At 40.3% G+C, this 17,784-nt stretch overlaps 1 protein-coding gene across 29 annotated transcripts in view; it reads left to right on the top strand.

The window, feature by feature from the left end:
- The window catches only part of NRCAM (neuronal cell adhesion molecule), a 269,027-nt gene that overhangs the window by 54,634 nt on the left and 196,609 nt on the right, over window positions 1-17,784 (top strand). For all 29 annotated transcript variants that reach the window (XM_084793751.1, XM_084793731.1, XM_084793759.1 and 26 more), the window contains exon 2: window positions 4,672-4,822. The gene's annotated coding sequence lies outside the window, so the exon portion shown is untranslated. The remainder of the gene's footprint in view (window positions 1-4,671; window positions 4,823-17,784) is intronic.

Below are 17,784 nucleotides of genomic sequence, written 5' to 3'. Positions count from 1 at the left end.
TCAAACACTCCAGGAACTACTTCAGAAAGCTAGTTCAAGTTTACTAGAAGAGAACAAAGGCTGTATAGTCCTTGGGAGTGGGTGGGAGTTTCCAGGATAGGTGTTCCTCAGTCATTGAAATAGACATTTTAGTGGTGTTTGATTTGCATTTGGAAGCATGATTCTATTATATGGATAGGAACATAGTACCCAATTATCCTATAGGGACAGGGAGGGGAGAGCTAGCAGGGAAGTGTGTCAAAGGCTATACAGCAAATGTGGTTAGGGGCATCTATGTCTAAAGACACTCTCCAGATGAAGTCAGGCAGAGAGTAGGAGACCCTGCTGGGGAGAGGGAGTCCTGTCCCTAACACTGAGCACAGAATGGCTATCTGAACTAGGAGGACTGCAACCTCAAACAGTGGGGTCCTTCCAATAGTTTTGTGTGTGTGTGTGTGTGTGTGTGTGTGTGTGTGTGTGTGTGCACATACACACACTTCCCTTGTTTTGCTTTTTCTGGTGGGAGATTATTCATTCCCTTTGTTTTTGTGGGTGTAGCTAACCTTCTTAGATTGGATTTTTCTTTCTAGCACCTTTTCTAGTGCTAGTTTGTAGATAAATGTTTTACTTTGGCTTTATAATGGGATATCATATTTTCTCCATATCACCATATATGACTGAAAGTTTTGAGGGGTATATCATTCTGAGCTGGCATCTGTGATCTTTTAGAATCTGAAACATGTCTGGCTTATAGCAGGACTCATCCTTTCAATCTACAGGAAGAGGTGTAGTATAAATGGTTGAATAATTCAGCAATACTAAAAATAAAAAGAGGCCTTTGCCTGATGAATACTGATTATGTGAAATCCATGAACACATTTATGTGCTTTTCTTTGTATGGATATTTATATGTGGAGGGTATACATACATACATACATACATACATATATATATATATATATATATATATATATATATATACACACATACATACACACGCATACATAAATACAACTACATGTCTACATGTGGAGGTCAAAGGTAACCTAAAATGCTTGCGATCCATTATTTATGTTTTTTTTTATTTGTTTTCATTGAGATGAGAAACTCTCCAATAGGCCAGTTTGGCTGCCCAGCAAACCTTAAAGATCTGCCTGCCTCTCTCTCCCTAGTACAGGGTCTATATTTATCCAGCTTCTTTTCAAGTAAGTTTTTTGCATTGAGCTCATGTCCTAGTGCTTACCAACTGAATTATATTCTTACCTAATCATAAGCTTTTCTTATAAGTTGGCCTAGCAGATTCTTCAAAGCCCTGAGAACCAGGGGTTCCCAGTTAGACTCGGAAAAATGTGCTGGGTTTCTCCGGGAATTAATTCTACAGCTTAACAGTGAAGCTAGAGACAGAAATGGAGAAAACCAGCCATGGATCTTTAAGTTACCCTGGGGCTTTTTACTGTAATGAGAAATTCCACAAGGCTTACTGAAAGCTAAATTAGACAATATAGTTGATATCTTAGGAAACAATTGCATTTTGGCAGGGGTAGACCAGATGACTTAAAATGACAGATTCTTCTAATTTCCATGATTGCTTCAGGGAAGGCTGAAACTAACCTGGCTCTGTTTCTGCAATATGTTTCTCAAACAAGACTTCTTGGCCCACTGCACAGGTGATAACTATAACCCTGAAGTTCATACTGACTATTTTCTCAGCTACAGCCTTATTTTCTCTACTGTTGTTTACATGTAATTCTTCCGGGTTTTCCAGTCTTTAACCAGCTAAGTGTTAAAAACTTCTGTCTCTCAGAGGTTTATGTAGCAATTTGTATTGTTAGGATGAATTGCAGTATTCGTAATTATTCATTGCTAGTAACAACCAAGACAGGAGGGTACATTTATATTTGTTTATTTTCCAGCTAGTGTTTATTCATTTTATACCACTGTAGTTTGAATACCATTCTAGACAGTGCACTCTTCTCTTCTCTGGGTGATGTGAAGGTAGGTGAAGGGCATACCGCCTATTTTGTAAGGCCAGAATTGGGGTATCAGATGCTTTGTGCATAATGGATACAAAATCCCAGAATTTGATTCTAACAAAAAGAACTGTGAGATATAAGAGGGATATGAGTCACCAGGACACCCTAAACAAGAGGTCAACTTAGACCTAGAAGCTAGGAAGGAAGTTGACAGGCTGAGAGAACCTCAGGCCCTGCGTGCTTTCCATTTCTCTTCTGTCTTGTCTGCTTCCCTCTGCAGGTTCTTCTGTGTCCTTAGCATCCTACCCAAATTTCTTAGTAATGCAGCTTTATTGACTTGGCCTATTTTCACCTTTCTAAGACAGAGACTTTTGTGTGAGGCTCTTAAGTGGGTCATCCACTTACCTCAGAGGTCTCCCGCAAACCCATGAACCTCACCATTGACTGGCTCTGCTAATGAAACAGCTCATTCTTCTTTTTCTGGACAGTGGGCTATGCCTGGGGTGCTCATATTAGAATGTGGGTCTGAATCTGCCACTGAGGTACAGGTAGAGGACGAGAGATCCGGCTCTATGTGGAGCTTCCTACCCATGGAAGATTCTTTGTCTCTTTCCAGCACTGTATAATGAAAATCACCCTTTGATGTTAATATTATGAAGAGCCGTGGAGATAATTGTGATGCTATGGGATTAAAATATACCCAGCTGTCAGAGATAGTAATGTTTTTGCATTAGCTTCTTAACTAAATTCAATTTTATGTGTGAAATATTTATAAATTAGATTTTGTTATAGTCAGTAGCAATGGCATTCAGGAAAGGAAGCGATTTACATAGTATAAATGAGATATAATAGCAAACTGCAGCCCAGATCCCTCTTTCAGATGATGGAAGATAAAATGTAAGAATGTTTATCGTCTGAGCTATTGCAGAGGACATTCCTGGGACTCCAATGCCACCTTTAAATTCAGACATCTGATGGACTGAGTCATTTAGGGCAGATTTTAGTCATGACTCTTCTGAAAATTGTCTGAGCTGAAACAGTATTCAGTGTTCAATATTCAGCCTTTACTAACCACACTCCATAAAACATTTACCCTCTGACAAACAACAGAAATTGGTTATTTATACAGACAAAAATCCCAAAGTTCTGGGGATGCTTCTGCCTCTGCTGTCAAGTTCAGAGGACAGTCTGAAGTGTGGACCCTTGTAGTGGGAGTTTTGTTTTCTTAAAAACACAGAACAAAACAAACAAAACCTAGTTATGTTATGTGAATATGTTTACTCACAGCCTTTAACTAGTATTGTCTCCTGCACTAGCAGGGGTGTGACCTTTGCCAGCTGCACATGGTAACTCTTGAGGGTATCAATGCCAGAACCCGAGGAGTGGGGGCACTTTGAAGAAGGAAAAGGTGGCTGATACCTTCATCCCTGCTGCTCCTGGTTGCTGTTGCAGTTTGATGAGAAGAAGATAGAGCTATCCTGACTGTGAAAACTGGCCTTTTCTCAAGGAACCTGATGACCCTGATCAGCAGGGAAATAGTCTACACCGCCCTACTTTCCACTAACCGTCTTTCTCTTCTCCCTGGTATTGGGGTTGGGTGGGACTACTGTGGGTAAGGGGAAGGCAGATGGAGGTCTAAGAACCCTGATAAAGTAGCATAAAAGAATATGCCAACCAACACTTGCCTTAACACCTTACTTGAGACAGGGGCTTTCTTTGTCTGTGGGACTTTTCCTGTGTCCATCTCCCATCTTAATGTAGGACTCCTGGGATTATAGGCACAAACTATTCTGCATTTTAACATGGTGCTGGATATTCAAACCCAGGGCCACATCCTTCATATTTTCCTACTGAGCCATCTGTCCATCCTGCCCACCCCATTGGTATTCACCTAGAGGGCAGATAGAGCTGAGGGTGCAGATAGAGGAATACTTAGCAAGCCCACATTCATAGTGTTAGTGGAGGATTGGGCTAGAACTCCCAGCTTCAGCCGCTCTTCCTGTGGTCTGCAGTTCTGGTAATAGCCCTGTCTGTGATTTTTGACTCTTTCTCATGGACGAGAGGTATTAAATAAACACACTATTCAAGCACTTCTGCTTTGTGGATTTCATTTAATTACGGCTGTATTCTGTTTTGTTCCATATTACCTAAAGTGTGTTTTCTTACTTCAGTGGGCTCAGCCACTGTTTGCCATCTTTCCTCATCACCTTCAAAGCTCTGTCTAAAATGTAATTGCGTGCCTGAACTCTCTGACGTTGTCAGCCTTGATCAAATGCTGAGTTCTTCATTGTTTGTTCTTTTCAGCCTGAATTAGATTCTTCTCAGAAGTGTTTGTGTGTTGATGTGTTTGAAAGACATGATGTATTGCTATGAAGTAGCAGAGAAGAATAAGATCCAGTGCTTTTTTTTCTTTTTTGATTAGTGTGCACAGTTGTTTGCTTCTATTTAGAAGTATTTCAGATTTCTTTGCTACACTGAAATGTAATTGGAATTAAGTTACCCTTTTTCATTACCCTTGTCCTTTAAATTGCTTAAAGTTCTTAGAATTACTAATGCCTGTAAATGCAATAATGTTCGGTTGAAACTAACCATAGAATTTTATATGTATTAAGTTCCCTCGCTTATTTAAGGTAGATAATAAAAGGAAATCTCAGCTTAATAGAATGAACTGACCCCCAGTAGTTTACATTCCTTTGTGGGTTTTTTTTTTCTCTCTCAGGAATCTTTGGGATAGTCTCCAGTGAAACCCAGTACCTGCTGAAGGCTTTGACCAAAGCTTCCCTCAACTGTTGACTATCATCTTGAGAAAAGGAGAACTTCAGAAGTCAGAGAAGCATTGGGAGGTTCCTGACCCAGTGGATCTTCTGAAGGTGAGAGGGGATGACTTCTTTTTGTCCTCACTGGTCTGTCTGCCACAATCCACTTCTTCAAAGAACAAAAAGGAAACTGTTCCTGAGAATTCTCTGTATGCCATCATGAGATTTTCTTTGGGGAAGAATTTTAGTGGTAAATAAATTGGTTATTTTAACCAAATTGGAAGTTATTTTAAGTGAAACTTTGATCTATGAAGACATACTTGAGCACATATACACATTCTTTTGCACACCCATAAAGCAACAACAGAAAAAGACCACAATATAGCTGGGTGTGGTGGCATACCTTTAATCCTGACACTTAAGGCAGTGGCGTTCAAAATTCTGTGAGTTAAATGTCAGTCTTTCTACATAGTTCCAGGCCAGCCGTTGCTATACAGTAAGACTCTGTCTAAAAATCAAACAACTCCACCCCATCCTAAAAAAATTCAAGCAATCAAAGCACAGTACTATTGCTCTGTTTCTTAGAATTCTTATATAGCCGATGTCTGTCAGTCTTTATACATGCCATACCTTGCCTTCCAAGGCTCAAATGTTTTATATAGAATCATACTGTAAGCTAAAATATGTTTACATAATAAGAAAACTAATCAGTATTATTTCCAAATATCTATAACTCTCAAATATAATCTCAAACTTTTACATTTATTTTCCCCCAGAGTTTATTAACAAACCTTGCTGTGTTCTCAGAAACTATAAAACAATGACTATGAACGCAACAAGTGGCTCCCAAATGTTAATGACAGATCTAAAAAAATATGGCCAACTCTAAGAGGATACGAACATATTGGGAGTACATTCACTGCAACAGGCATATAATGCACCTCAAAGCTGGAGGATGGTGTATGGTAAAGCAGGCTCCTGGGAATGAAATGGCTTTGGATGATGATCAGAAATGAGCCATATAAATAGTAGATGTAGAAAGGGTACCATAGGCAGAGACAGTGAAACCCACAAGGAAAAACAGCACACTATGCCACAACATGGAACCTTCAAGTCCAGTGCATGTTTATGATGAGAGGGAAGCACCCAGACTCTGAGGGGATTTAAGCCGGAAGCCATAGACATTTTAGGTGTGTTACTTTGGGTGAGTAAAGAGAATACAACGGGACTTAGCAAGACTGAAAGAAGGGAAGACTAAATCTGGAATAATCTAGGGAGTATTTTGGAGAAATAGAATTTGAATAGAAGCAGTAAGGAACAGAAAAAGAGAGTTATATGAAGAAGTGAGAAGGTGCTAGGTTTGGAGATTGGTTCTCTCTTTCTTTGGGAAGAGAAAAAATATCAGGACTTGAGACCGTTGGTTTCTGACTAGGATGGCTAAGAACACGATAGAAACATACAGGGGATACAGAGTGGGACTAGAAGAACTGTGGTGGAGCCAGGGCTTCTAGGTGGGTTGGGACATCTAGGTAGAATTGCTTACCAGGTGGCTGGAAGTATAGAGTAGAGACAGAAGGGAAAATTGAGCCTAGAAATATTGAAAGCATAGGCAGTTTCAGTCAGTTTTCTGTTGCAGTGATTAAAAAAAAAAAAACCAAGGAAACCAACTTCCACAGAGAAAAGATTTGATTGGCTCAGTTTCAGACATTTCAGTCCTTGGTCACCTGGCACTGGTGCTTTTGGGTCTGTGGTGAGGCAGAAGGTCATGATGAAAAATACGTGGTAGAGTAAAACTGCTTACCTCAGGGTGACTGGAAAGCAGAGAGAGCGGGGCCAGGGGCTAGGATCCCAATGCCATCTTCAAGGGCATGTCCCTATGGCCTGTTTTCCTCCCATTACACTCACCTCCTAAAGGCTGCGCCAGCTCTCTACAGGCCCACAGGCTACCATACCTTTAGCAATAAGCTCTTGAGAGACACATTCAACCCAAACTACTGTCCGGGGATGCAGCTCAGTAGTCGAGTGCTATCCTTGCATCTATGGGACCCTGGGTTCAGTCTCTAATACCACCGAGTATGCAAACTGAAAAGAAGCAGTGAGATCTAAAGTAGGCAGTAACTACAAAGCTTTAAAAATGTAATTTAGGTTAGTACTTAAGTGTTCAACTTTATTTGTTCATATACTTAAGACACAGCTCAAAATCTTATCAATTTACGTTTTAACACTGTTGCTTCATTTGTATTTGTAGGTGTAGGTCTTGTTTTCTTGGCAAAATATATTAGGTTGTTTCCTAGGAACCAACTTGGTAGACTTTCTAGTTTGAGAAAAAGAACTTTAAAACACTGATGACAAGCAACACAGCCTCTAAATTTGAGGAGTGCAACTGTTCAGTATCATTCTCCATTTCAGTCAGTGCTGGTTGCCCAAGTATAACTGTTTTCAGCACTAATCAGGATGGCCCCTTGTCATTCCTCATTTCCATTGCCTAGTGTAGTACTTGAGCATCGTTTATAGAAGACCCAGGGCCTTTCTAGAATTCTTCAGTAGGGTGGTACTGATTCCATCCCTTGGCATTCCTCGCAGGCATTCTGAACATGGTAGAGGGATCTGTCATAACAGAGGCCTCAGTGTTTGACCATAAGTCCACCCTAGTTAGACTTTAGGCATTCATTACTCAGAGCCTTCTTTGAGGGAATGTCATGGGTAAAAATTTTAAATTCAAATAATACTTACAATTGTGCTATTTTGAGTGAGTTTTATTGAATTACTCTGGCCTTCGTTAGCTTAATGACTAATTTTCTTTAGATGTACTGGAAAATTACAAAACCTTGCCGTTGTAGGCTTTATAGCCTACTTCATTATCATCTTTCTGGGATCAACTCATCTATCACTTTCACTTTTAAAAACAGAAAATTAAATTAAAGCAGAATTTGGTAACTGCCTTAATTCTAACAGTTGGAGCAGCTAGCCTTAAACTCTTGAAACACTTGCTTTCCTATAGTATCATGTTTCTCCCTCTCTTTCTGTCTCTCTCTGTCTCTCTCTCACTTTGTCTCTCTTTCTGTTTTCCGTTCTCCCTCCATCCCTCCCTCCCTCCCTCCCTCTCTCCCTCCCTCCCTCTCTCCCTCCCTCTCTGTCTCTTTCTCCTTTTTTGTCTCCATTTTTGTCTGTGTCTCTGTCTCTGTCTCTGTCTGTCTGTCTGTCTCTGTCTCTGTCTCTCTCTCTCTCTCTCCCCCTCCCCCCTCCACACACCTCACTCTCATTCCAAAACTCTTTGAATGGTATAGAGTGAATTATCCAGACATGTCAAAACAGGGAATTGCATCAAGAACTGGTTTACACTGACAGCAATTATTTAGTTAGCTTCTCTAGATTCACCAGATTTTACTTTAAAACTTGAGGCTGTAGTTAATGCTTTATAATTTTAATTTTATGGTTCTTTTTAGTTTTAGCATGGACTTTTGTTTACCACTACAATGGAACACTAGATCACCATCCACTCGATATTTAATGTCTAGTTTGAAAAATACTTACTAGTGTTTTCAGAACGAATACTTATAAGCAGGAAATATTTCTGATTTGTTCAATTACACGGAAGTCTGCTGTGGGTTTTGTGTGTAGAAAATGAGTCTGTGGAAAAGCTGAGTTCCTGTGACTCAGAATGACGGCATGAGCATGCAAGTAGTAGGTGGTCATGAAGACAATGAATTAGTCTGTGTGGGTCACGGGATGACCATTCTTGACCGTGAAAGCAGCGGGCTGTAACTCATCAGGGTGTGTGTGAAACACGTGATCCACTCATCCCCGAAGTTGCCAGTAGGAAAAGGAATTTCCAACTCATATGTGCAAGGCACAAGGCTAGTCCTCCCCCCTTTCACCCTCTTTAAATTTCCTGTCTCTCTTTTAATTCCATCTCCTTTCTCCTTTTCTTTCTCACTCAAACATTCTGTGTCACACACGTACTAAGTTGATCCCTTTCAAACACAAGAATCTTTATGGGTTTTTGGTCTATAGAACTGAGTGGAAACAGGAAAAGGAAAGCAAGCTGCGGGGAGGCAGTGGCTTTTGCTGAATGTTGGATTAGCTGCGTGGACTGGCAGCATGAGCAGGATGAACAGACGTGGAGGCTCTTGTAGACTGAGGACAAGATGGTATGGCACTCTGAGCAGGGATGCAAGCACTAACAGCTGTTATTTTAGCATAGGGGAAGCACAGAATGCAACAGGATGGCGTGAATGCTTTCTGCCTGGAGTCCAGGGGCATGCTGCAGGTGACTGTGGATTAAAAACAAATAAAAAACAAAAGCAGCAACAACAAAAGCAATGTGTAAAGTGTGTGTTAATTTTGGAGTTGGCACCTAAATATATTTAGGGTTTGAAACAGCCTTCAAGTTTGTTTTCCTAACATATGATTCTGAAAGAAGAGGATTTCGAGAGAGAAACTGTTAGAAAATAGATTTCATGGGATAGTTGCTAGGGTGACATTTCTGAGTGGGCAGTGTTTCAACAGGCTTAAGTCATTTTTTTTTTTTTAGCAGTAAAATTTGTTATCCTGTGGCCTCTGTTGTGTGCAGTTTTATAAAGAAGAAAGGAAATGCTGAGCCACTGACTTTTGCTGCAAACTCAATCCTAGCACAGAGGTCATAGACCTCACATCAGCAATTCGTGCACCATTTTTATAGAGGACAATGGCAGCGGATGTCTAATCAGATAGCATCCGGCAGCATTTAAATTTTCACTCTCCACTGCTTTTTGTTGTTTGAGTACTTTCAAAATTATTTCTCATTCAGGTTTGTTATTAACTGTTGAACCCTGTTACCATCCTCGTATCTTGCTGGCCATGCTGAAATGAGAGTGGTGGTGAGAGAATTTGTTTTTTCAGTCGTTGACAGAAAAGCAAAGTGGCATAATATGAATTAATGACTCTTCACATTTCCCATTGTATACACTGGGTTCATTATCCCCTACGCATCTGTTTTGGATTCATGCCTTAATGAACCATTCCTGCTAGCTGGTATTTTCTACCTTTTTAAGAGTTGCTATGCAATGGACGAACAGATAACAACTGATAATACACATCTTTATCTTAAACCTTGGAACATTTTGGTTCTTATTAAAATGGAAAAAAAAAAAAACCAGTGTAAAATTTCTTCTTTCTAATCAACACTATCAATGCTAACACTATTTTATTTGAGTCAAGAGTCGTCTGGAAGTAATTCTATCTTTTAATACAGTTTGGAAAGTGAAATCCACAAGGAAAGATTGAGCATTAGGCAATGATTAAGGCTGCAACCCAACAAGCCGGGTCTTATTTACTGAGTATAGCCCCTGACGTCTCGAGGACAGGGGCATTATTACAGACAAGATTATTTGGATATCTTACTTAAAAATATGAGAGAGAAAAGATGCAATCAAAGATAGAGTCCAGGAGAGGAAGATTGAAAGGGCAGATAGATTCTTGTCTTATTCATAAACCGTAATATCTGAATTTCTTTCCTCAATTTTATGGCTGTTTCTTTTGATATTAGATGATATGATCTGTAACTTATAAGCCCCCAAACAGGTGTCCAGAACTATATCTCAAGCTGAGTCACTGTAGCAAAACTATGGTACCATCCACATCTCTCTCCTTCCCTGGACTCAGGCATCTTTTCCCAGCTCTTGGGGGTGTTGAATAGTTGATGGCTCGCAGCTGGGTCTTTCTTTTTAGCCTTTAGCTGAAGAGAGCTACCTCACCCATGCGATACCATCAAGATGCATTCAAGTGCTGGGCAACTTGTGGAAAAAGCCTTTATCCTGATTCAACACAATGTATGAGACTGGAAGGACCTGTTGGGGCCTTTGCTGCCACTACCACAGGGCAACCACTTCACTGCTTTTCCCCCACAGGATTGAGCCCCATAGCACTCACTATAAAAAAATTCCCATATGCAGAACACCATCTGAAGTCTGGATCCAGGGAAATCTGGCCCGCAGTGGTCATCAAGCCTGGACCACTCAGTATGCTTATATGAGAACATGGTTATTTATCCTTCCAGTTTTGGACTCCTAAGACCTGAGAGAACATAGCTCAGGCCCTTCTTGTTTAAAAAATGGAAATAACAATACTAACTTGTAGAGTTAGTCTAGTGCCTGGTATAAAGGCAGTATCCATTTCCTAGTAGTATTGTTTTCTGGTAGCTATCAAGATAAGTATCCCATAAATTATGCGTTTGTCTTGATCAGTCAGTTACCACACAAAGCACATCTTAATATCAACTTTATTGAATTTAATTATAGAAAGTATGTAATATTTTGCATTTGTTTGTTTAGTTTTAGTTTTTGAGACTGGATCTCACTATGTAGCTCAGGCTGACCCCAAGCTTATTGTCTAACCCAGGCTGTCAGTTTCCTGCCTCTTCTTTGAGTGCTGGGATTAAGAGCACACACATGATCAATGAGTATGGAGGAAAAAAAAAAGATGCATCACCTAAAAGTTTAAACAAAAATTTCACAATACTAGTCCCCTTTAATAAAGTGTATGGAAAAAATTAGACTAAGTTGCAATGGAAAAACTGAAGTAATAAAAGAAATAAAAGTTATAATACAAGCACTTCAGAGGTTGAGGCAGGAGGATCAAGATCAAGGCCAGCCTGGGATACATGAGTCAGGCTCTTGTTTGTTACACACACACACACACACACACACACACACACACACACACACACACTTACATGGACGTTGGGGCGAGAGACTATCTTCAAAAAGAAAAGAACAGGCAACATTCAATCCTGAGATGGAAATCAAATCCAAATTTTGTTATTCTAGAAATTATCCTTATTTGTTTTGCAGATGGAAGACATTAACTACTATTATCCACATTTATTTTTCTCTATAAGTGAACTTACATTATCTTTGTGCCTAATATGCCTTTGTGTGCTCTCCTGATAACCTTATAAATTTCTTTCCATTAAATGAGTAATTATGTGCATTTAAAAATCTACTAGATATTATTACCATAGCTTTCAATCTTATTATGTGCTAGCTTTTTGCATTTATGGAAAAATAAGTTAACCATTTGTTTGTGCCCAAGGTAAGCTTTTCTCTGGTACATATGATGTGAAGATTATGTTTAAATTCTAATGACTATTATTAATGTGAAGGGTTTGAAGTAACAACAGTAAGTCTGGAAATCTGGAGAAGAAATTGTTTTTCAATCAACTAATTGCTCAAATATTTAAAAATGGAGATGAGATTATAGGTTTTTAAATGAAAACGTTAAAAATATTTGTGTTAGGGGTCAGGAGACATAGCTCAGTCAGAAAAGTGTTATGGACAAGCATGAGGCCCCCAGTTCAATCTCTATAGACTACTTCAAAAAAAAACAAAACAAAACAAAACAAAAAAACAAAAAACAAATGTGGTGATGGGCTCTCTAATTCCCCGGAGCTCATTGGCTGACCTGCCTAGACAAATCAGTGAGCTCCAGGCTCAGTGAGAAACCCTTTCTCAGAAAATACGTGGAAATGATAGAGGAAGGTACCTAATATCATCCCTTGACTTCCAGATGCACATGCACACATGTGCAGATACATTCACACACACACATGCACACATTTAGACAAACACATGCACACGTGCGTCTCTTCCACATGCAAAGATCTTAATTTCGGAAGGTAATAGACACCGCTGGGAAGTTTCTAAATAGCTCTGTCTGTTGGATTTTGCAAACTCTCAGAAGGTTTCAGAAGACAGCATCCTGGATGAGAGGATAGTGGTTAGGAAGCCAGTGCCTGGCTCTGGTTCTGCAGCCACAGATGATCTCTTCTTCTTTATAAAACCAAACCACCCCTACACAGGTTTCCTCTGCACTTCTGGCTCCTGAACCCCTCTTTCAAAGACACCTAGCAGACCGAAGCACTCATGTGCACCAGAGCAGCCCAAGGACCCCATCAGTCCTTCTCACAATCCAGTCTTGCTTTCCTCACCACTCTCTCTTTTAACACAGATGTAAACACTGGCTTGTTTTGTTTATTATTTAATTTGGTTAAATGGGTCTAGTGCTAGGAAAATGAGTCTCAACGATATCTTTACTTCATTCCCCTCAGGACATTCCACACAAATACCTCATTTCTTTCTGTTGCTAACAAGCTAAGATTCTTAAAGGGCTTTCTGTCCCAAGAGGAGCAAAGTGTGCAGTCCTTACTCTTCCAGGGTCCCCTCCTAATCATGCAAGGAGACCACAGCAATGCGTGGCCTCAGCATCGTAACATTAGCCTTTGTCTGACAATGTACATATCCTCACCAGCAACAGTTTCATGCACATGTCCTTGCTGGGGTTTTGTTCAGGATTGTCCTTGCCTGTTTCTAAGCTACTTTCAGGAACTGGAGCAGGGGTCAAGGAAGAGCCCAGCTTACTTGCTTGCTCCTCATGGCTTGTTGTGCTCATTTGTGTATAATTCCAGATCACCTGCCTAGGTGGCAGCGCCCCCAGTGGGCCAGGCCCTCCCTCAGGCAGTCTAATGGGGGCATTTTCTAAATTGGGGATCCTCTTCCCAGATAGCTTGTGTCAAGTCAGCAGAAACTAAGAGGGTAACTTGAATCTGCTAAATGAGAAAGCGGAGCTTGGAACAGACATGAAACTCCTGTCCTCTAGCTCATATTTTGGTTTCAATAGCCATGTTCATAGAAGTGTGGTCTACATATGACAGCCTCCCAGATGTCACCTGGAGCTTGTTACAAATTAAGTTTTCCAGATCCACCCTTGAGCTACTGAATCAGAACGTGCCTGTTGGCATGAATCCTGGCATTCCCGTGTATGTTAAAGTTGGGGAAGTAGTCTTAGGACATCTGAAGCCGCTGAGGTACAAAGATGTGGGAACATTTTCTACTTCCTTCCCTGCCTTCAAATAGCTTTACCTTTGAAGTGCTTTCACACAGCCAGGATAGTGACTTTCAGACTTTTAAGACTTTAAATGTGGTCTAAGTCATTTTTTAAAGTTTCTAATTCAAAAGGATGTTTCCTTCACTCTAGTCTAGCTTGTGCCCTGCAACATATATTTTTTACTATTAACCAGGTTTTAAAAAATGATATGTATTTGTTTATGTACATATGTGTAGATTCATGCGTGTGTGTGGGATGATGAGCATATGTTCAGCATGTGTGTAGAAGTCAGAGAACAACTTGCTGGGTTTGGTTATGTCCTTTTGCCTTGTGTGTTCTGGGGGATCAAATTCAGGTCATCAGGCTTGGTGGCAAGTAACTGTACCTACGGAACCACCTCACTATCTCTTAGCATGCATGGATGGTTTGTGTGTGTTGTATGTGTATATACACGTCTATGATATGTGTGTTGTGGGTACATGCATGTTGTGGCACAAGTATGAATGTCAGATGACAACTTTCAAGGAACAGGCTTACATTTCCTCTTTGTTGTTGAAGCAAGGTCTCTCTTCTTTTTGCAGGTGAATATGATAAGCTAGCTAGCCCAGAAGCTTCCAGGCAATTCTTCTGTTTCTGCCTCCCATTTCCCATAGGACTGCTGGACTGCAGATGTAGGCATTACTGCATTCAGCTTTTAACATGAGTTCCAGGCTGCCAGGCTTGCCTGATGAGAGCTTTTACTCGCTCAAGGCCGTCCATCTCCCTTGTCTCTTATCAACTTTATCATAAACTGAACCCATCACTTCCAAGCCTTGACTTGGTAACTGCATCCTGCCACCCATTTTTCAAAAGGAGTTCCGTTGCTGCATCCAACCTTCGGTGAAACCCAGAAGTAAAATCAAGAGCACGAAACCACATAAAACAGTGCGGAAAATTCTCATGGTCATTTGTCTTATTTCATCAACTTATTGACCCACAGGTGATTATGGCTATCTCTGGCATAAACCAAAGTTGGAACATAAGAGAGTACTTCATTGCCAGGTGGTGGTGGTGCATGGCTTTAATTGCACCACTTGGGAGGCAGAGGTAGGTGGATTTCTGAGTTTGAGGCCAGTCAGGTCTAGAGTGAGTTCCAGGACATCCAGGGCTACGAAGAGAAAGTCTGTCTCAAACAAACAAACAAACAAAAAACAAACAAACCCAAAAAACGAAACAAAACAACAACAACAACAAAACCAAAGGAAACCAAAAACCAACCAATTACAAAATAGTAGCTGGAAAGGGAATCAGTCCATGAATATTCATGAACACTACTAACCAGAAGTAAAGAAAAAGCTGTCTTTTCTTGCCTCATTAAAGTGAAAACAAACAAGACATAGAGGAAGCAGCAGGGGAGGTAAAATGAAGCTTTCAGGGTAAAGACAGGAAGTCAGAGGTTGGATATAATGTATGGAAGGGACCACTGGAAACACAAGCCCTGGAATACTAAAGACTTGACTAGTTTCCATCTCTAATATTCCAGGGCAATTGTTTGCCTCCTAGGACATAGATCTAATTCTTGGTTTCCTACTCGAAGACAGATGGGGAGTTTAAACAAAAATCCAGAACAAGAGCTTTGGAATATATGTCTTTTTAATGAACTTCAGAGCCTGGGAAGTAACACAGAGGAGAGCACTTGATCAGCATTTGTAAGATTCCCCCACTGAATAGAAAAACAAATAAGGAAATAACCTTTCCTCCCTCTGAGACAGGGCTTTTCTGTAAAGACTTAGCTGTCCTGGAACTCACTCTGTAGACCAGGCTGGCCTCGAACTCAGAGATTACCTGCCTCTGCCTCCTAAGTGCTGGGACTAAAAGTCATGTACCACACCACCCGGCAATGAAGCACAGTCTTAGTTCCAACTTTGCTTTATGCTAAAGATGGGAATAAAGGTGTGTGGCGCCGCCACCACGTAGCCTTTTTTTTTTTTTTTAATTGGTTCTTTATAAGTGGAATCTGAAGTGAAAAACAACTGCCAGTTTTTACTTTAATGTATTTGGTCTGTTAATCGTTACTGGTCCTAAATCAGAAAAGGCAAATTTCCTAGGTTGCCTCACTCTGAGAAGGCACAAGCAGTATGTGTGTGTGTGTGTGTGTGTGTGTGTGTGTGTGTGTGTGTGTGTGTGTGTAGGAGGGTGGTAAGGAGGGAGGAAGAGAGGGAGGAGAGGGAGAGAAGCAGAGGCAACTGCCTATAGCTGTGAGCCAAAGTTTGGAGACAGGTAGTGATTTAGTGATCTGTACTAATTCACCAGATAGTGAATGGAGGAGATTGAGGTGATTCCAGATGCTGGAGTCTGGGTTTCACACTGTCATTCCAGTTGTTTCATAGAAACTGATAGTGGAAGATCTGGAGTTAATTCCCTTTAAAGAACTGATGTGTTCTTCATTTTAGTATATGAAGTTCTTGAGAAAGATGTTGCTAGGCCTCAAGCCTGCCATTCCTGATTTGCTTAAACCAGAGTTTGTGGATAGCCCTTTCAGGTGCTGTTTCCTGAACTGGAAAGTACTACCAAAGTCTGCCATATCAGCTTCCTCGGTGTGTTTTCCCTCTGCCCACTAGATATGTGTCCCTTTCTACCAGCTCTGGAAATCAAGAGATGGAGCCCTGGAAGGCCCTGCAGGTTCAGCTCTGTACAATTACCGTTTCCATGTCCTCCTCGCTCCTCAAAAGGAGCACTGCCCTGCCTTCTAAGGCCCACCTTCTAAGCTTGCTGGCTGTGTGGCTGACCTCTCCTTATGGAGACCTTTTCTGAGTGCTGGATATGGTTCCTTGTGTGTCTCTCCTGACTCATCTTGGTTGCTGTGACAAAAGAGGCTAGCTAGGGTGCCTTCCCTCCTTGAGCGTGGGTGTCACACTCTGAAGCAAGGCCTGTGGGGATCAAGCATTTATTTCCCAGCTTGCCTCTGGATACGAAGTGCTCTTTTGGAAGTTGGCAATACTTAAAGAGTTGTCTTTTATCTTTCAGGCAAGATGTAATTAGGCTTCCTCTGCAATTTATCAAGCGATGTAGGATATGCTATAAAAATGCTCAAAAGCAGGGTATTTTTAAATAGTGTTAATTTTCCTCCTTGTGTGTTAAAGTAGTACCTGTTCATTACAAACAAGTTGGAAAAAATAGAGAAGATCTGACAAAAATAAATAAATGATTGAAAAACACTAGCTTTATTTGGTTTATTTTCTCATTATAAAGATAAATAGTTGTATATTTATCTTTTTGCAGATAGTTTGGTGATAAGGGTCTTTGGGATATTACTGATGAGTACTTTCCTTCTTTTTAATTCTTTCTTTGTTTTTACAATGAAATATTGTATATGTGCAAGGAGGATGGGAATATGATTGTATTCAGGAGCCTAGACTCTGGCCTTGGACATGCTATTTGCTACCCTGGAACTTTGGAGAAGTTATTTAATGTCTTGGCAGAAGTTCTCTGTAAGCAAAACAAGATAAGCAGCCAACTATTTATAGAGTACTTCTAGAATTAAATGGTAAAGTGTTAACTACTATTTTTGAAAATAAGTATAATATACATACATAAATTAAAAAGGACTTTAAAAAACACAGCTAACCTAGGCAAGGTAACATTTTATTTTGTTTGCATCTTATTCCATGAGTTTACCCACTTCTATTTCTATAGCCCCCTTTTAGCCTTACAAAAATTTGAACCTAATATGATTAATATTATTAAGTATATACTGGAAGTTGCACCCTTCCAAGTTATTCAACTGCCATGATAGGAGATGCTTCGGTGAAAGCTCGTGTGCACCCATCATTATTTGTATTGTTTTACTTTTAATGGAATTTAATTGCTGCTGATGAGCACGCTTTACTAAATGGCCATTTTTCAAACCAGTTGTGTTGGTGCACATGTACCCAAACCAGGAACAGCATGACTTTTGATTACAGATTGTTGGAGAGACATTTCATTCTTGTCTCAACATCAAAGTCAGGGGGATGTTTCTTTGTTCTCCCTTTGTAGAGGGAACTTTTTCTGCTTCATCAAGGACACAGCCTTTGGGCATCCAGGCTCAGCACTGTCATTTCCATCTCAACTGACACATTCTTCCTCCTCCACTTCCACCTTCCCAGAGACCATTAACCAACCCCAAACTTTAGCAATTTTAAAAAAAATTGAGTTTTGACTTTCATTTTGAATTGTTACTTTCCTTTCACTTT

This window comes from Acomys minous (assembly GCF_964271855.1).
Source record: "Acomys minous genome assembly, chromosome: 8".
NCBI classification, from domain to species: Eukaryota; Metazoa; Chordata; class Mammalia; order Rodentia; family Muridae; genus Acomys; species Acomys minous.
This window is presented reverse-complemented; position numbering and strand designations above follow the sequence as displayed.